Below are 21,412 nucleotides of genomic sequence, written 5' to 3'. Positions count from 1 at the left end.
AGCACGCATTCAGTCAGTCAGCATCAGGTTCATACACGGCTGCAGCCAGTGACCAGTCAACAAATTAGCATTTGTAATAACTAGCCACGTGTGTTCAGTGAGGAATAATAGTGCGGAGCTGCTTTATTTCCTGAAAACATTACATTATAACGAGATACATATTTGCATACAGTGGCGTAGCTTCCTTACACAAAACATAATCCTATTGGTTAATGATCTCTTTAATTCTATTGGTTAACATACTTTTCTTATCCTATTGGTTAATAAACTCCTATCTTCTTAGCAACGCTATAATTCCTATTTGCGGTTTTATGTGGGGCAACAGGGGACTTTTGCTAAACTCATAACCTACATATGTCTGGTCCTGTTTTCGCACCTGTTATACCGCAAACTGACAAATACCTTTGAAGCCTTCACATTTAGCTGCTGACAATATATTTCTGCAAGGAAAGTATATCTTAGATAAAGGTCATAGCTTCACAATATGGGTTCAAACAAAGTACAGGTCTGTACTTTTCCTGTGTCAGCTCTAAGCTGAAAAACAATTTGAAACAGCTTGTAAGATGTCAATTATAAAATGGAGTCCTATGAACAAATATGGCTTCCATCTTTATCACCAGCGGCAAAGTAGCACAGTGATACTAACAGATATGCCATTGGTATTTAACGTTACTTATCTCTCCGGTGCGGTCCAGCGACTCACCCTTCTCTGTCGCTGTTAAATGGGGCCCTAAATAGGGAAGTTTTATTTCATTTAGCCACAATCTAGTGGGAATATTCCATAGTAAAAATTACATTAGTTTAATATGTGCCTTAAATACAACTAAACTAACATTAAAATGATACATTCTTCATAAATGACTGCTATGACAACCGTTGTGTAATAACTCTGTTGCCTTGACATGGAAAGCTTCTGCAATGTTCTCTCTCTATAGGCTGTGTTCTATTCTATAGTATGTAGAAATGAAAAAAAAAAACTATTGGAAACAGAGACTCCCAATTTGCGACAACTGTTTTTGTGTCTGTTAAATTGGCAAAACAACTAAAGCGGTTTTTCTTTGAGAATGTAATTTTAATACTCAGAAAAATGTTTATTTCAAATCCTTTTAGTTCTTAAACCAGTAACTTGTGCATCAATTTACGAAAAACAAAACAATAGGTACATTATCGGAAATCATTGAGGGAGCTGCAGCAGATAAACGTCTGAACATCTGGTTGTTAAATTAAGCACATTTTATTTAATTTATCACATAAATACAATGTTTTCGTTAGTTGATGTTTTGATCATAGACATTGATTTTGTACTTAGGGGTCTATTAATGAAGCGGTGAAAAGTGGAGAAGTGAGCCAGTGGAGAAGATGCTCATGGCAACCAATCAGCATTGAAGCAACATTTATAATTTGCATATTATACAGTTGTACAGAGCAGCTTATTGGTTGCCATGGGCAACTTCTACACAGGCTCACTTATCCACTCTTTTCACTGCTTCATGAATAGATCCCTAGGTGTGTAAGAGGCACTACTACTGTGTGGGCATTACATGAGGGGCACAACTACTGTGTGGGCATTGTGTAAAGGGTATGGCTACAGTGGGCATTGTGTAAGGGGCACTCCTACTATTGACATTATATAAAAGGCACTCCTACTAAGGGCATTGTATAAGCGGTAGGACTCCTGTGTGGGTAATGTATAAGGGGCACGACTACTGTGTGGGCATTGTGTAAGGGGCACAACTACTGTGTGGGCATTGTGTAAGGGGCACGACTACAGTGGGCATTGTGTAAGGGGCACGACTACAGTGGGCATTGTGTAAGGGGCACGACTACTGTGTGGGCATTATGTAAGGGGCACAACTGCAGTAGGCTTTGTGTAAGGGGCACAACTACTATGTGGGCATTGTGTAAGGAGCACAGCTACAGTGGGCATTGTAAAAGAACCACAGTTACAGTGGGCATTGTGTAATGGGCACAACTACTGTGGGCATTGTGTAAGAGGCACTATTACTATGGGCATTGTGTAAGGGACACTGCAACTATGGGCATTGTGTAAGAGGCACGACTACTGTGTGAGCATTGTGTAAGGGGCACAACTACTGTGGGCATTGTGTAAGGGGCACAACTACTGTGGGCATTGTGTAAGGGGCACAACTACTGTGGGCATTGTGTAAGGGGCACAACTAGTGTGGGCATTGTGTAAGGGGCACAACTACTGTGGGCATTGTGTAAGGGGCACTACTACTGTGGGCATTGTGCAAGGGGCACAACTGTTGTGGGCATTGTATAAGGGACAGTACTATGGGCAATGTGTGTAAGTGGCACTAGACACAGAATGAAAGGAGATGGAGGCTAAAAGACACAGTGAAGGGGGCAGGCTGTGAGACACGGAGTGAAGGTTTGGAGGCTGAGAGACACAGAACGAAGGTGGACAGGCTGAGAGACAGAGTGAAGGGTGTGAGTCTGAAAGACACAGATTGAAGGGGGGCATGCTGAGAGAGAGTGAAAGGTGGGAGGCAGAGATGCACAGAGTGAAGTGAGAAGACAGAGACACAAAGTGAGGTGGACTGTGAGAGATGCATGGCAGGGAGACGCAGGCGGAAGATGATGGTGTGGATGAGAGACAACACAGGGAGAGGATAATGGCGTGGCTGAGAGATGATTCAGGGAGGGGAGGAGATGGTGTGGCAGAGAGACGCAGGTGGGAGATGAGGGTGTGGCTGAGAGACACAGGGAGGAGAGGTGATACAAGTCTGGTTGAATCTCTGTTGCATGATGATGATCTTGTTTATATTCCTACACAAACAGGCATCTTCTGGACTATGTAATTTCCTTCATGAATAGTGATTACCGACTGAAGACATCGTCTGCCCAGGGAGGACATTTTTTCAGAGGTTCCTCGTGAGCAACCACCATATAGGTAAGGTGCATATGGAATGGAAAGGAATACTCCCAGAGTGATGAGAGACAGGTATTGTGTCACGCTGACACGTGCCCATTTGCAGTGGCCACGCCCTTGTGTTATATGATTTATATTGCTTTGAGTGCCAGTAGGCAGTGCTAGACACACCAATAGCCAGTGCTAGACACACCCAGGAGGTGGTGCTAAACACGCCCCTCTGACAGTGCACCCCCTAATAAAATGTTCTGCGCATGCCTGTGGCTGCAAGAGATTGGACGTGGGGCTGCACACTACGGAGATCTGCTCAATTGCAATGCTGATTATTTTTTTTTATAATGTACCAGTAGCTTTATATAGTGTTCATAGTTTTCATGTAGGATCAAATAGCTCAATGAGTAGGGTGTATGATTATATTTCAATAGGTTATAGGTTTGAATTCTGGGTATGGCAGTATATTGAAATGTGTTTTTTAATAAAGGGTATTGTAACTGAATAACAACAAGCTCTCAAGTTAAGTGCATGAATGTGGTCTAAAGAGGATTTGTGTCCAAATCCATTTTCTTGCAGTGTTCTATAAATGTGTATAATATATATATAGGGGCATCACATAACATGGGCTTTTTGCTGAGATCAATCTTGTCATGCTCCTTCCCCACAAGGCATGCACCTTATGTCCCTATTGGAAAAATGGGAGGGGGCGCCAATCCTCTCTCTGGCACAGGGCACCAAAAAGTCTAGTTATGGCTCTGCCTACCTTTCATTATGATCTTGCTATGTATTATTTATGCAGGCTAACATTGTTCCACTTGTGGTGGAGCTGTGCAATGTGGATGTAACTTCCATAGATATATTAATTTTAGATGAGCATGCATAAGAGTAGTATTTTGATTATAGGTATGTCTTGTTCGAGTCTGCATGTTAAATTGTTTAGTTTTTCATGTTTTGTGCTTTTTTTTTTTTTACACATTATGTTATGTATGCTGTCATTTCCTGTCTGCCGAGCCACAGTGACCGGAAGAGGGATTTGGCGTGCAGCAGTGTTTGGTTAAAGCAGTAGGTTTTATTCACCACGGCTTCAATAACCACTTCACAGCAAAAGTGTCAGCAAACAAAGCAGTGAGTTAACATCTTTAGTCATAGCAACGTACATCAGTTTAGTAAACCACCTTTAGTACCAAGCATCCTGACACTAACCACTACACCAGCCTATCACCTGTCCAGCTTGTCCATCATCAGAAGACCAGACCTCTGTTCCCAGCAGAAGTTTAAGACAAACCCACAGGTGCTGTTGATTATCTGACTGTTGTTGTCAGCAGGCTGCAAAACCCGGACCAGACCTGCTAAACACATTACACCCAGGTTGCCATGTGGTGAGTATTGCCTCCAAACTGTGAAACCGTGACCTCTTTGCCACATACCCTCCAGCTAAGCTTCAACTCCTCTAGTGACGCTGACAGTTTTCCAGGCAAACTCAGTTATTCGAGAAATAGCAGATATAAAGGTAGCACTTATCCCTGTATAGAGCATACTTGCCTACCTGACCCTCTCCATGAGGGAGAAAATGCTCTGTTCCTGGACTTTCCTGGTAATGTATGATTGCCATCACCTGTGGTGAGCTAGTTAATTGATAAGAAAGGTGTTTCACCACAGGTAATGGAAATCATACATTACCAGGAAAGTCCAGGAACAGAGCATTTTCTCCCTCATGGAGAGGGTCAGGTAGGCAAGTATGGTATAGAGCACAGGTTCTCAAACTCGGTCCTCAGGACCCCACACGGTGCATGTTTTGCAGGTCTACTCACAGAATCGCAAGTGAAATAATTAGCTCCACCTGTGGACCTTTTAAAATGTGTCAGTGAGTAATTAATACACCTGTGCACCTGCTGGGTTACCTGCAAAACATGCACTGTGTGGGGTCCTGAGGACCGAGTTTGAGAACCACTGGTATAGAGGTAGCTGCTATAGAGTACAGAAAAGGGAGTCCACCTTCCCTTAATGTAGAAGTGATATAGTACATGTGACTGTCATTGCTATCTCTGATACAAAAGATGTATATGTATATATATATGTATATATATATATATATATAGGTCCATAAATATTCGTACATTGACACAATTCTCATATTTTGGGCTCTATATAGCACCACAATGGATTTGAAATTAAACAAACAAGGTGTGCTTTAACTGCAGACTTTCTGCTTTTAATTTGAGGGTATTTACATCCACATCATGTGAACGGTGTAGGAATTACAACTGTTTCTATACGTGCCTCCCATTTTTTAAGGGACCTAAAGTAATGGGACAATCTACTCAAAAGCTATTTCATGGACAGGAGTGGGTTATTCCCTCGTTATTTCATCATCAATTAAGCAGGAAAAAGGTCTGGAGTAGATTCCAGGTGTGACATTTGCATTTGGAATCTGTTGCTGTCGACTCTCAATATGAGATCCAAAGAGCTGCCACTATCAGTGAAGCAGGCCATCATTAGGCTGAAAAATCAAAACAATCCCATCAGAGAGATGGATGAATTAAAGGGCCATTGCTGCCACTATATCCCGGCACCTCCAGATTCACTGGAAGATCCAGAGGGACTATCCTATATCCCTAGTGGCTTTTCAATTGTCATCTCACGCACTTCCTGACTCCCTGGATGATTTAAAGGGCCATTGCTGCCACTACATCCTGGCATCTCCAGACTCACTGGAAGTCCTCCAGTGAACCAGAGGGACAGTTCTATATCCCTAGCGGGGATATAGGACTTTGCTGGTTCTTGTCAGCATCCAGTTCTCCGCTGCGCAAGGTAGCGCACCATAGTATCCGGAAAACCTGCCACTGCTGTCTACAACATTGCAGTATCCATTGTGCAGAACCACCGCATCACAGCTACTCGGAACCAGCAGTGCTGACACTGCACTGCACAGCATACGGATTCCCCATTGTGCTACCTCAGCTGCCCAGCATCTGGAAACCTGTGTTGCTGACATCCTCAGCTTCGCCTACAAGTATTACTGACGTCCTCAGCTTCTGCTACAAGCATTGCCAACGCCCTCGGTTTCAGTTACAAGTATTGCTGATGTCCTCAGCTTCTGCTACAAGCATTGCCAACATCCTCGGCTTCGTGTACAGGTATTGCTGACGTCCACAGCTTCTGCTACAAGCATTGCTGATGCCCTCAGCTTCGGTTACAAGTATTGCTGAAGTCCTCAGCTTCTGCTACTAGCATTGCCGATATCCTTGTCTTCGTCTGCAAGTATTGCTGACATCTTCAGCTTCGTCTTCAAGTATTGCTGATGTCCTCAGTTTCACCCACAGTCATTGCTGACAATCTCAGCTTCGTCTACAGTTACTGCTGATGCTCTCAGCTTCGTCTACAGTCATTGCTGTTGTCCCCAGCCTTGTCGACAGCTTTCACACTGGTTCCAGCCAGTGATTTGTGACTTTCCTGCATTGCTGATCCTCCCAGCATACCGTCAACTCACCAGTTCTCATGCGACTGTCCATTAGGTGACAACCCAGCTACCCATTGAACTGGTGGCTTCCACCACCAGTGTTCCAGTACCCATAGCTGGTCAACTTTCCTCATAAAGTATACTGCCTGACTGCCACGTCTAGATGAGCGATTCGTTCACTAAGCCAGCCTGATTCTGTCCACTGCGCTCAAAACCAAACCCAGTGTCCAGTACTAGTCCTGGTTCACAAATAACCTCAGCCATGACAGTAAGCACTGACCAATGGATCCGGCTAGTGGTACTGGGCTAAGTGCAGACCTGCTTCAAGCAATAGCAGCTCATCTGGAAGGACTTGAGTTAGTACAGCGTCCGGCAGTTAAAGGCTTATAGGGTCTTTCTGCTCGACAAGACTGGTTCCAGGCGACTCTGGCTACGTCGCCACCACAGTCTGCTGTTCAAGATTCTCCGTCATTTCCTCCCACCTCCTCCAAAAGTTCTAGCCCCGAATTCACCAGCATCAACTTCAGGTGCGTCATCTGAACCTCTTATCCAGATACCCGTTCTGAAAGAACTTTATAGTGCTGATGTTAGAAGCATTCCTTCAGAGAGGTCGACTCCTTCATCTGTTTATTCTCCACCCACCTGGATTTCTTTTGCCCATAAATATGAACAATTAAAGTCTCTTCCACTGTTGAAGCAATTACAAGACCATCTCTTCAGTATTGTACAGAATATTTCTGAACTTCTCAGTGACCCTTCTGATTTGGTAAAACTCCCCTCCACACCCGCCTCACTGGAAACATTTTCTCTGTCACACGCACCAAGGAAACCAATGCTACTTCCTCTGGAAGAACTACGGGCCTAATTCAGACCTGGTCGCACACAGGCGGTTTTTTGCACTGCCGCGACCAGTTAATCGCCGCCTACAGGGTGAGGGGGTAATCGCTGTGCAGGGGTACGATCGGCTGTGCAGTGAGCTGCACAGTTTCCGCAAAGCCCAGGACTTACTCAGCCGCTGCGACAATCCGGGCCCGTGCTGACGTCAGGAATCCTCCTCCCGAACGGCTGGGCACTCCTGCGTTTTTTGGACACTCCCTGAAAACAGTGAGTTGCCGTCCACGAATGCCTTCTACCTGTCAATCTTCTTGCGATCGCCGGCACGATCGCTTTCTTTGTTAGCTCTGTTGCTGCCCGGTGATCCCTGTCGCCGGTGGGCAACGCGCCTGCGCATTGCGGATCATATGCATGCGCTATTCAGAACCGATCGCACGGCTGTGATAAAAGGCAGCGTGCGATCGGGTCTGAATGACCCCCATAGTCTTCACCACCTGCTTTGAGTAAAAAGTCCCAGTGTAACCTGCGGCCTAAACTTTCTGAAGATGAAAGCAAATGTCGCAGGCAGCTCTTTCTTTGCTTCTATTGTGGGATTTCTGATCATTTCATTAGAGACTGTTCTCTTCGCAAGTCTAAGAAAGAGGTCACATCCCAATCTCGCTGTGTCTATTTCCACAAATCAGCTCAAGTGTTCTCTTGGTATACCGACAGAGAATTTAAAAAAGACATCCATAAAGTGGCTCAAATCTATGATTGGGTTCCTAGGACAGGAAGACCCAATTTTCAAGTCGGGCACCGAAGGAAGTCGTTAAAAACTCTTCTCACTAAAGAGTTCTCTGACATCTGTTCCTGCAGTCCCTGGAGGGTTCAGCCCAAGGTGGGTTATCTGAACTTTCTGCACCCGGAAGGGTGATAGAATCTATAGCCTCAAGAGAGGCATCTGATATTCCAACCGCAGAAGGAGTGTTCCATAATTTAGCACTCGGTAGGGGCATTTGACCCAGTAGTTTCAGAAGAAGTATCCATTCTGCTGGCCCCTGGTGGGGTATCCATTGTTCAGGCTCAAGAAGTGGCATTGGAGTTTCCTATCTCAAGAGGAGTGTCTAGTCTGTTAACCCCAGGAGGGGCTTTGGATTTTGAGAATGCTGATTTATATACAGGAATGAAAAGCTATACCCTATACACACTTTAAATACACTTTACCATGGAGCCGCTGCGGCCGCTAAACTTAATACAGACTCTACGCACCTTTTACGCTGTTAGCGTACAGAGTCCCGTACCGTGTACGAACTTTACGTACAAACGCCGCACTGACTGTACAAAGTACACACAATGTGTACACACCCAATGAATACACTTTAAACCTTATGCAGCAATGCAATGTGATACTAATACACTTTAAACCTTAGCAGGGAAAGAAAGACACTACACCAGTCTGTAGTTAAACCACTGGGTTCCGACACCACAGCGTATTATTGCTGAAAGGGGGTTACAATATAAACAATACAATACAACAGAATAATGGCTACATTCAATGGTACATACGTGATTGGATTCGCCGCGCTACCCGGTCCGGTCCTCGGTCATCTTAATAGATAACTTTGTGAGTCTTGTGTCTGACCAGGCCTGCTGCAGGCTCTCTTTATACAATTCATCCAAAACATAACACAATGGATACTGTAATCTCTTTGTCCATTGGACACAGGGATGGTCATTTACAGTACAGGAGAGGTCATAGGTCGGTTTGAATAGGTGGGCGATGTCTGTTCCAACTGCTCTTGTGGGTGGTCTCCTCTGGATTCCCGCCGCATACATAATGTACAGTAAATACAGTTTATATCTATATTCTGCTCCTGCACATAACTAGCCGCAGGAACATGCGATCTTTCTCAAACCAACACCGGAATGTTACCCTTAAAATACCCTTCAGCTGGATACCAAACACCACCTTATAACCTTGTTCTGTCCCCTCCTATCCTGTAAAGGTGAATCCCTTTGTTCTGTTACCATTTAAACTGCTGTTACTTGCTGGTGTGGTGCAGGGAGACTATGTGTACATTGTGCACTATTTGGATTAAATATGTAATGTGTTTTGATAGCCTTCCATGCGTCACAAACTCTACCGTAAATACTCATACCATGAGCTAATGCGCAGGACAGCGGGAGCGACCATACACAAATTGCGAATATGCGCACGCACAGCAGAGCAAGTACGCGCACGGAGGCCATCTGTGCGTAGTTTGTACGTGATGTGTGTACTGCAATATTTTTCGACTTTGACAATTTGCATGCTCCAAGGGAGATTTCCAGCATTTCAGCCCCAATGGAGGTATCCAGGGCAAAGGCCCCAGATATAGGCATGAACTTCGGTCCATCATCTTCTAAGAGTGCATCCAGCACGGTCCAGCTTCAAGGTGAGCTGCCTGAACACCCAGATTTCACTTCTACTGATCCAATCATCTCCAGACCCATTCCGGTCCCACCCATCTGCCCAAAGTCTCCTCCGGTTCCTACTGATTCCAGTTCCTCTAAAACCGGTCTGGTTCAATCTAGTGATTCAAGTAATGGACTCCTGTCAATCTGTCCATTTGATACACCAGCACCTGTATACTTTGATGGTGATTATGCTCAGTTCCGTGTATTAGCACGCCATGATAAGTATAACTCCTGCTAACGCAATTAAATATTTACTACTCTTCTTTAGAGGCAAAGCTTTAGAATGGGCTAATCCTCTCATAGAGTCCAAGGATCCAATATTGGGGGTAATTCCAAGTTGATCGCAGCAGGACATTTTTTTAGCAGTTGGGCAAAACCATGTGCAGTGCAGGGGGGGGGGGGGCAGATATAACATTTGCAGAGAGAATTAGATTTGGGTGGGTTATTTTGTTTCTGTGCAGGGTAAATACTGGCTGCTTTATTTTTACCTGCAATTTAGATTGCATATTGAACTCACCACACCCAAATCTATCTCTCTCTGCACATGTTATATCTGCCTCCTCTGCAGTGCACATGGTTTTGCCGAACTGCTAACAAAGTTTCTGCTGCGATCAACTCAGAATTACCCCCATTAAACGATCTTCCTGCTTTCCTAGATGCAGTTCAATAAGAATTTTCTCTGATGAACCCAAACGGTCTGTCTTCGATCACACAGCTTGCAGTAAGTTCACCCAGTACTCTGTTTTCCGATCCATCGCTCTCTAAGCAATATCAAGCTCTGATAGATCAACACATCAAAAATTTCAGGAATTTCAAGGCTCAGAGGACTTCAAAGACAGCTCAGGGACATCAAGCTGTTGATTTGAAAATTGGTTCTAAATCCTTTCGACTCTATTCCTGAATCCTTGTATAGCTCCAGGTACCCTGAACCATCGTATGCCATGGATGTCATTATTCTTAAGCAGAAGATACCTATGCTTTCCTTAGACTTGTACTCTGACTCTGATAGTGACTTTCTTGACGACTCAGATTTTGTGTTGGGAGGTCCTGTTCTTCCCAGTTACGCTTTTTCACATGAGGAAGTTCCAGAGTTACCAACAAAGTCTACAGGCCTCCGTATGAAAGGACCCCGCTTCAGGACAAGATTTAATTTGAGCCTTAGTGGAGTGCACTTCTGATCCAAGGGAGGATTCCTCTGCAGTTTGTACCTCGGTCCTTCTTGATGAAGGAGATTCAGATTTTGTTAATGATGGATGGTCTACATGTTCTGAAGATGAAGATCAGGAAGACTTCTAAGGAATTGAGCTTAGGATTTGTATTGAGTTTCCCTGGTTTCCACTTTTCTGAATGTCTGTGAGCAAGTTATTCTTCAAGTCCATACAAGGGTGTCCGGAGTCTACCCATAAAGGAGGGGTACTTTCAAAATCCTGACTAAAATCATATAATTTGGTGACTTACCCCTGCCATCAGTCCTGTAACCTGCATGTTTTCTGCTGGCTGGGTCAAACAGCTCACCAGTATCATGAGTTCTCTGTGGGCAGAGCTCACTCTCTGCTAACGAGTGCATCTGTATTGATTAACCTTCTGTGTGAATTCAGAACTCAGCAAGTCCCTGCATGGTGTGCCTGCATAGCAATCATTGGGGATTCTCATGCTGTCCTATACTTCCGTGCCATCATCCACAAGTCCAGTGGTTACCAGATATACCTCCCTGTGCTCTCTGGACCTGCGGCCATTATTGCCTGTCTATGCACACACCACGCTGAAATTCCCTCCAAAACCAGCTATGGACATTGCCATGACAGTTCCTGTTCAGCTGACCTTCCAGGGTCCAATCCAGATTCACTTATGCATCATGTGAGCCGCTCATCCACTCAGCTGTAAGCACTGGGTATAACTTCCAGGTCTCAAGCACTAGCAAGCTGTCAGTGCTTTGGTGACGCTCAGCCTGGAGTGAGCTCCAGAATCTCCTGCTGGTAATAGACTCTGTGCAAGTTACCATCCCCCGCACTGCCTGACTCCCTGGATGATTTAAAGGGCCATCGCTGCCACTCCATCCTGGCATCTCTAGACTCACTGGAAGTCCTCCAGTGAACCAGAGGGACAGTCCTATATCCCTAGCGGCCTTAGAGACTTTGCCGGTTCTTGCCAGCTTCCAGTTCTCTGTTGTGCAAGGTAGCGCACCATAGTATCCGGAAAACCTGCCACTGCTGTCTACAACATTGCAATATCCATTGTGCAGAACCACCGCATCACAGCTACTGGGAAACCAGCAGTGCCGACACTGAACTGCACAGCATACGGAATCCCCATTGCGCTACCTCAGCTGCCCAGCATCTGGAAACCTGTGTTGCTGACATCCTCAGCTTCGTCTACAAGTATTACTGACGTCCTCAGCTTCTGCCACAAGCATTGCCAACGCCCTCGGCTTCGGTTACAAGTATTGCTAACGTCCTCAGCTTCTGCTACAAGCATTGCCAACATCCTCGGCTTCGTGTACAGGTATTGCTGACATCCTCAGCTTCGTCTTCAAGTATTGCTGATGCCACACACTTGTGTCGCTAAGCTTAGTCATACAGCTACCTCATTGCACCTCTTTTACTTCTTTGCATGATGTGCTGTTTGGGGCCTAGTTCTTTTAAGTGCCACCCTGTCTGCAACTGCAGTGCCACTCCTAGATGGGCCAGGTGTTTGTGCCGCACACTTGTGTCGCTTAGCTTAGTCATACAGCCACCTCGGTGCAACCTTTTGGCCTAAAAACAATATTGTGAGGTGTGAGGTGTTCAGAATAGACTTGAAATGAGTGGAACTGAATGTTATTGAGGTTAATAATACCATAGGATCAAAATTACCCCCAAATTCTGTGATTTTAGCTGTTTTTATGTTTGTTTTTTGTTTTTTTAAATCATACAGATCCAAAACCAAAACCAAAACACGAAAGGGTGGTTTTGGCAAAACCAATCCAGATCCAAAACACGAGCATGGAACCAGAACCAAAACACAAAACACGAAAAGTGCCGGCCGCACATCTCTAGTCTAAAATGACAGTTCAGCAAGTCTAGCTTTTGTCCACGGAAGTTATTCTGGCTATTAGCTGGTGGTCATAATAATGTGACTTGACTGTGTGTGTGTGTATATATATATATATATATATATATATATATCTATATCAAGTCCTTCTATTTCACCCAAAGCTAGGTGAAATAGAAGGGATCCGCACAACCAATGAAGAAGTATTTATTCCACCAATTAGAAAATGCTTCCATAAATGCTCAAACAAATGAGTCAAACATAGTGTTAAGTAGCAGCGTTTACAAGCATATTACCACTCCTGGAGACACTCCTCCTGTACCCCAGACAGCCGTTTCGGTGTCTGCACACCTTTCTCAAAGGGTGTATGAAATGCAGTAAGGAAACAGAGCATTTAAATAGAAGAAAGACAAGCTGTCTCACCTGTGCCTGAATTGTAATCTCCACCCCTCGGCCACACCGCGTTCTCCCGCCAGCGTTCCCCACCGTATCGAACTTGTAGAACTTAGGAAACATGTTCGAACCCGACCAAGTAGATGCTCGGCAGAGTTGCAAAGCAGAGACACCCTGGCAGCCACCCAGGAAGAACCCACCGACCTAGTAGAGTGGGCTCGTACTTTAGGAACCGGCCATCCTGCCGATGAATAATCATGCTGGATTGTAAGTCTGATCCAGTGAGCAATAGACTGCTTGGAAGCAGGACACCCAATCTTCTTGGGATCATAGAGAACAAACAGTGAGTCAGATTTCCTGTGACAAGCTGTCCGCTTCACATAGATCTTCAAAGCCCTCACAACATCCAAGGACTTTGAGGTAGCAGAGGTGTCGGTAAGCACTGGAACCACAATAGGTTAGTTGATAAGAAACACAGACATCACCTTAGGAAGAAATTGCTGATGAGTTCTGAGCTCAGCTCTATCTTCATGAAAAATCAAACAGGGGCTTTTGTGAGACAATGCCCCCAGTTCCAACACACGCCTTGCAGAAGCTAAGGCCAATAGTATAACGGTCTTCCACGTAAGAAACTGTACGTCAACCTCCTGTAGAGGCTCAAACCATTCCGATTGTAGGAACTGCATCACCACGTTCAGATCCCAAGGTGCCGTGGGAGGCACAAAGGACGGTTGGATGTGCAGAACCCCCTTCAAGAATGTCTGAACCTCAGGGAGGGAAGCCAACTGTTTCTGGAAGAAAATGTATAAGGCCGAAATCTGGACCTTCAAGGAGCCCAAATGTAGGCCCACATCCACACCCAACTGCACAAAAAGGAGAAAACGTCCCAGCTGAAATTCTACAGCACGAAATATCCTGTTTTCACACCACGAGACATATTTTTTCCAAATACGGTGGTAATGTTTGGACGTCAACCCTTTCCTGACTTGGATCAGGGTTGGAATGACCTTGTTCGGAATGCCTTTCCGGGCTAAAATCTGACGCTCAACTTCCATGCCGTCAAACGTAGCCGTGGTAAGTCTTGATAGACGAACAGCCCCTGTTGCAGAAGTTCCTCTCGAAGAGATAGAAGCCATGGTTCCTCTAGGAACATCTCCAGTAGATCAGCGTACCAGGCCCTTCTTGGCCAATCCGGAGCAATGAGAATTGCTTGAACCTTTTCCTTTTTTATTCTTTTGAGAATTCTTGGGATCAGTGGAAGATGTGGAAACACATAAGTCATTCGGTAGACCCATGGAGTTACCAGAGCATCCACTGCCACTGCTTGTGGGTCCCTCGACCTGGAACAATACCGCTTTAGCTTTTTGTTAAGATGAGAGGCCATCATGTCTATTTGTGGAATTCCCCACCGACTTGTTAAGGACTCGAACACCAGCGGGGGAAGGCCCCACTCTCCCGGGTGGAGGTCGTGTCTTCTGAGGAAGTCCGCTTCCCAGTTGTCTACTCCCGGAATGAAAATTGCCGACAGCGCCACCGCGTGTCTTTCTGCCCAGAGGAGAATTCTTGTTACCTCCGACATTGCTGCTCTGCTCTTCATTCCGCCCTGTTGGTTTATGTACATTACTGCTGTTACATTGTCTGACTGAACCTGAATGCCGTGATTTTGAAGAAGATGCAATGCTAGTAGAAGGACGTTGTATATGGCCCTTAGTTCCAGAATGTTGATCAGAAGAATGGTTTCCTGACTTGACCATTTTCCTTGGAACTGTTCCCCCTGGGTGACTGCTCCCCATCCTCTGAGGCTTGCGTCTGTGGTTAGCAGAACCCAATTTTGAATCCCGAACCTTCGACCCTCAGTCAGGTGAGAAGTCTGAAGCCACCACAGAAGATAAATCCTGGCTTTTGGTGACAGACGTATCCTCTGGTGCATGTGAAGATGTGATCCAGACCATTTGTCTTGTGATAGGACAGCGTCCCCCCACTCGCATCCACTTCACCCTCCCCTGGATCTGATGTATCGTCATCAGTGTCATCCTGCATGAGCTGGGCCAGAGAACGCTTTTGTGGTTAAATGGCGGGGGTTTAAGACACTGGTATAGGAACTGAATCTCTATTCATCAGGTCATCCATGGACTGTCTTAAAAATTGCGTCTCTTTCTCATTATGGTGTAATTTAGTTGAAATATTAGATATCATCCCTTTAATGGAAGCTAAACATGGGGGTTCTGCCCCACTAGCCTGAGAATGAGCACTATCCCGGGTACAGGGTAGTGAGTCTCCGGGGGAAGAAAGGCACTCAGCTGTGCAGGAAACAGTCCCTGGACATGATAACGTAAAGGGACACACAGACACCACACAGAAGGTGAAAACACAGTTTAACCCACACAGAGTCCTCAGGGAGACACAGAGATCGGAGCCAGCCACACACACACAGCGCCCTTTTAGCTAACTTTAACATAGCTGGGTCGCCACACTAAGGGGTACATTTACTAAGCAGTGATAAGAGCGGAGAAGTGAGCCAGTGGAGAAGTTTCCCATGGCAACCAATCAGCACCGAAGTAACATCTATATTTTGCATACTATCAAATGATACAGAGCTGCTGACTGGTTGATGGGGAAATTTCTCCACTGGCTCACTTCTCCAATCTTATCACTGCTTAGTAAATGTTCCCCTAAGTCCCCTAAAAGGGCTTAGTATATACACCCCCCCTCTAAGACCCCACGGTACCGCTGAGGAGACATGGAGTCTTTGTGGAGGAGCTGCGCTTCCCTGTGATTCCTGTCAGTGTAATCTGCAGAGGGAAAATGGTGCAGGTGAGCTGCTGGATCTGCTCATAGTGAAGCCCCGCCCCCTTAATGGTGCTCGGCTTCCCGCTCTTTATACTGGCCTGAGGTAATTTTTTTTAACCCACAGAGGGTTAAAACCCTTGTTAGGTATGTCAGCCAGTGGGGGTGTACATTGGTGGCTCAGCGCGCCTTCACAGCAGGACACAGACAGCTGTGTATGTCTCCGAGCCTCCTGGTGCGCAGCCTGCAGCCAGAGCTGCGCTCCCACCCTTGTGCCGCCATTCCCGCCGGCGACCCGCTAACCGGGACGTCAGTACTGTACTCACCACTCTTCTTTCTTCTGGCTCTGTTAGGGGTGGCGGCATGCTGCGGGAGGGTACGCTCGCCGCGGTGGGGCTTGTGAATTACTCCCACAGGAGCTCAGTGTCCTGTCAGCGGAGAAACGGGACCTTTAACTCTTTAGTAAGTTGGGACGTTCTCACCCCTAAGTCCCATGAAGCAGGCAGTTTGGTGCCAATCAGACCTGCCTGTAAACAACAAACAGAAAATAAATGCAGAAAACTCTTCAGGAGCTTCCCTAAGCGTGGCCAGCTCCTCCCAGCACATTTTCCAAACTGAGTCTGGTAGGAGGGGCATAGAGGGAGGAGCCAGTGCACACTATTGATTTCCTAAAGTGGCCAAGGATCCTAGTGGACCCGTCTATATCCCATGGTACTAATGTGGACCCCAGTATCCTCTAGGACGTAAGAGAAATATATATATATATATATATATATATGGAGTTCCTGGAGTTCCTGAACCTATTTTTTTTTACAAAAATAACACTGATAATACCTTTCATGTTCAGATCATTGGTCTTAATTCAGACCTGATCGCGAGGGTGCGTTTTTTGCATCCCTGCGATCAGGTAGTCGCCGCCTACAGGATATAACATTTGCAGAGAGAGTTAGATTTGGGTGGGTTATTTTTGTTTCTGTGCAGGGTAAATACTGGCTGCTTTATTTTTACACTGCAATTTAGATTTCAGTTTGAACACACCCCACCCAAATCTAACTCTCTCTGCACTGCGGCGATGCTTTTGTATCTGAAGAGTAGCTCCCTACCAGTGCAGCTCCAGTACGTTGGCAAGGAGCTTACCCGTCACTGTCCGTCACGCAGCCACCGCGGCCCACCCCCCACATGGTCCGGGCACGCCTGCGTTGGCCGGACCGCACCCCTAAAACAGCGGCCCAACGCCACCGGCCCGCCCCTCCTGGCCAGCGACTGCCTCTGCCTGTCAATCAGGCAGAGGCGATCGTAGGGCTAAGATGGCCATCGGCTGTCTGGCATGCGCCAGCGCACTGCAGCGCCAGCACATGCACAGTTCAGACCTGATCATGGTTTTGCTCAACTGCTAACAAATTTGTTGCTGCGATCAACTCTGAATTAGGCCCGAGATTCATGATCAACTCACCCAGTTTAACTCAAACCTAGTTCTACATCCAGGGTTCTAAAATGGACCTTGAGCTGAGTTAAGGAGGATAGACAGGATGCCGTTCAGGCCCTTTAGACGCTGAGCCTTGGGTAACATACTACTTCTCCCAGTTTCATCATTGGAGTTTAATTTTAAAGGATCTTCCTCTACTGAATTTATCTTTTTCATTTGTGGTGGCTAAACAAACAGTTCTGAGCCTCATCTATTCTTAGTTTACATGTATATTTCAGTGCCCCTTATATGACGGTGAGATAGAATCTCACACCCTAGGGCGAGCTCTTGCTGCGTCATCTAATATTAGTGTTCTAGCTAATGTTCTCCTACTACATAAATGTAACACATAACAGACTGAAGTACAAAATGTGTTCTCACTTTTGCACCTCAAGCACATGGTTTAGGAAACTGGGTATGAAACTTGTAAGTGTGCAATACGTTTCCATATGCACAAAAAGTATATTTGCAAACAAAGTGAGCAATACTTTTTTCAAAGTATTCGCAAGAGGATTCTATGCAAAGTTGCATGTGCTCAAAGCACTTGGTGAAGCTGCTGGACCGGGTTCCAGTGTTTAGGTCGACAAGCAATAGGTCGGCCCCATATGGTCGACATGCTTTAGGTTGATACTGACAAATGGTCGACATTGACGAAAGGTTGACACTGGAAAAGGTCGACAGGCTCAAATGAGCGCTATGACAATGGTAGACACATGTCGGCACAGCTTTTTAAATTTTTCTTGCATTTTTTACACCTTTTTTATACTTTACCATCCACGTGGACTACGATTGGGAATAGTAACCTGTGTCGAGTGCACTCAAACACAGTGGTTTGAGATGGTACATTCTCCCCCAAAGCTGCTTGCAGTCGGTCAAGACTCTCCTGCTGTTGCAAACCAATCTTGTAGTCATAGAAGATCATAGCTCTCCAGTGGCCTCTGTTGAGCTCCATAAAAAGTTCATGAAGGAAGTGAACATGCTGTCTTCTTCGGTATGTAGTGCTACTTGCTGCTTATGAACAGTTCTGTGCTTGGACATTTCAGAAGAACTTTAGTTAGAGATTATAGTTCACAACCAGTCAGATTGTGTCAACTCTATCTATGCACTGCACATACAGAAACTTATTGCACACCCCTCATATGCTGTATGCGGATAGTGGAAGCTGCATCATTACAATCCACTTGTTTTGCAGGAAGTGTTTGTTATACAGTAAGTGCCTCTGCAGCCATTGTTCAGCATGTGTTCCGCTAGTAAAGACACACTTCTGCAGCTCTCTAGAATCCTGTGTTGATTTGCATACAGACCACTTTACAAAAACTCTACTCATGACTCACACACAATAAATGTTTTCATTTACTAAAAAAGGCAGTCATATTTGTGAAATTGGTGAATAAACAGGCTAGCTGCACAGTTGATCACTGTCTTTTTTTTGCTGTAAAGCACAGTGTTCTACAAATTATGGGGGTCATTCCGAGTTGATCGTAGCTCTGAAAATTTTTGCAGGGCTACGATCATGACAATAGACATGCGGGGGGACGCCCAGCACAGGGCTATCCCGCCCCGCATGTCAGTGTTGCCCCCCCCAGCAGAAGTGCAAAAGCATCGCACAGCGGCGATGCTTTTGCACTTTAGGAGTAGCTCCCGGCCAGTGCAGCTTTAGCGTGTTGGCCAGGAACTACTCGTCGCTCCCCGGCCCGCAGCAGCTGCATGTGACGTCACGCAGCCGCTGCGGTCCGCTCCCCCGCACGGTCCGGTCACGCCTGTGTTGGCCGGATCGCGCCCACGAAACGGCGGCCAAACACTGCCGTTTTGTTGCCCCGCCCAGCGACCGCCTCTGCCTGTCAATCAGGCAGAGGCGAACGTACTGCAGCGACTGCCTTCGGCCATCTGGCATGCGCCGGCGCACTGCGGCGCCGGCGCATGAGCAGTTCTGACCCGATTGCACCACTGCGATAAACTGCAGCGTGTGATCGGGTCAGAATGACCCCCTATATCCACAAATCTAGTACACAATATTTTATACATTTGTATATTCCCACAGAATATCTCCAGTGCCAAACATTTAGAACAAGTAAACTGATTTTTAGAGGGAAGAGGGACAAGGTTGATAATTTGTAAATGGCAACTTCAAAATATCAAGAGGCGCCTGTAAAGAAATCTCTAATACTCTGTGTCTAACACTACCAGTGACCAGCTAAATCTCAAGCTGTATACAACAGCACAATTGGGCCACTTTATCTTCTCTACTACTATCCTCCGTACACTCCACATTCAGTATTACCATTTTTTCATTAGCTGTAGTTAGAGCACTGCCATGCTGGTGGGTTCTGTGCATGCTCTGCTGTGGGCAGTATTAGGGCATGTCAGTGCACTGGTTACATAACACAGGTTGGGTACGAAATGCCAGTGGACAGAATACCGATGGTCAGAAGCCGACTGTCACAATTCCGATAGATGCCAGTGAGTATTTGAACCCTAACCTTAATCCTAACCTTAATTTTCACCCACCCTTCCTGCAGCCTAATCCTAACTGTCCCCTTTGGCAGCCTAACCATAACCCTCCTCTCCTGCAGCCTAACCCTAACTGTCCCCTTTGGCAACCTATCCCTAACCATCCCATCCCACAGCCTAACCCTAACCCTTCCCTCCCGCATCCTAACCCTAACTGTCCTCTGTGGCAGCCTAACCCTAAAGGGCCCCATACACTTATGCGACATGTCCGATTGTCATGTTGCAGGCGATCACCCCGGCAGGCGATCACCACGGCAGCCTCCCAGGTGGCAGGATCACCCAAGATACATCGTATGCTGTCCTTTTGCATACAATATATCTTGGGCGATCCAGCCATGCCTGCGGGGTCCGACATATCACGAGTGCAGTACGTTCAATCTGGAGGATCCAATACGATGCTCACGGGAACGCGCATCGGATCGGAAACACCTCCAAAATGACCGATTTCACCCGATATATCGGGATGAATGCCCGATACCGGATGATATTGTATGGGGCCCTTAACCCTCCTCTCCTGTAGCCTAACCCTAACTGTACCTTTTGGCAGCCTATACCTAACTGTCCCATCCCACAGCCTAACCCTAACCCTCCCCTCCTGCAGCCTAACCCTAACCCTCCCCTCCTGCAGCCTAATCCTAACCGTCCCCTCCCGCAGTCTAATGCTAACCGTCCCCTCCTGCAGTCTAATGCTAACCGTCCCCTCCCGCAGTCTAACCATAACCCTCAAACTAACCCTAAGCCCAATACTTACAATTGGGATCCGTCTGCATTGTGACCACCAGGATTCTGACTGCTCGGATCCTGACTACATCCCCATATTTCTACTGCCTGCAATGTGCAAATACAATGGGAGTCAATCTGACCCGTTCGCTCGCTGCTTTTTATTGCAGCCGAGTGAACAGGTACCCACTGCGCATGTGCCGGCGCCGTAGCTGGGCTGTGATCGCCTCTGCCTGATTGACAGACAGAGGCAGTCGCTGGGAGGGAGGGGGCGGAACGGCGGCGTTTGGCTGCCATTTCGTGGGCGCAGTCCAGCCAATGCAGGCATGGCTGGACCGTGCAGGGAACGTCCCACAGCGGCTGTGTAATGTCATACGCAGCCGCTGCGGGCGGGGAGCAACGAATAGCTCCCGGCCAGCACGCTAACTGCGCTGATCGGGAGCTACTCTTGAAGTGCAAAGGCATCGCCGCTGTGCAATGCCTTTGCACTTCTGCGGGGGGAGGGGGGCCGCAATGACATGCGGGGCGGACTAGTCCTGTGCTGGGCGTCCCCCCGCATGTCAGTGTGAATGATCGTAGCTGTGCTAAATTTAGCTCAGCTACGATCATCTCGGAATGAGGGCCAATGTGCAAGTGCCAGGTTCTATGGGACTGAAATAACAGGTGCATGTGACATAGTAACTTCTCTACAGTACTGTACAATAGCAAGCTGCAACAATATAAAACAATGAACAATAGACTTGGCTGTCAGTGTGAAATAGGAAAGAGGAAATGTTTCTGAACACTGTAGGTCCACAAGAATCTTGAAATCAAAAGTGAAAAGGATACAACAACTTCAATATAGACTTACGTATATTGGATGAGATGAAAAATTAATGAACCCGACACT

The sequence above is a fragment of the Pseudophryne corroboree genome, chromosome 6 (genome assembly GCF_028390025.1).
Source record: "Pseudophryne corroboree isolate aPseCor3 chromosome 6, aPseCor3.hap2, whole genome shotgun sequence".
In the NCBI taxonomy this organism is placed as follows: domain Eukaryota; kingdom Metazoa; phylum Chordata; class Amphibia; order Anura; family Myobatrachidae; genus Pseudophryne; species Pseudophryne corroboree.
This window is presented reverse-complemented; position numbering follows the sequence as displayed.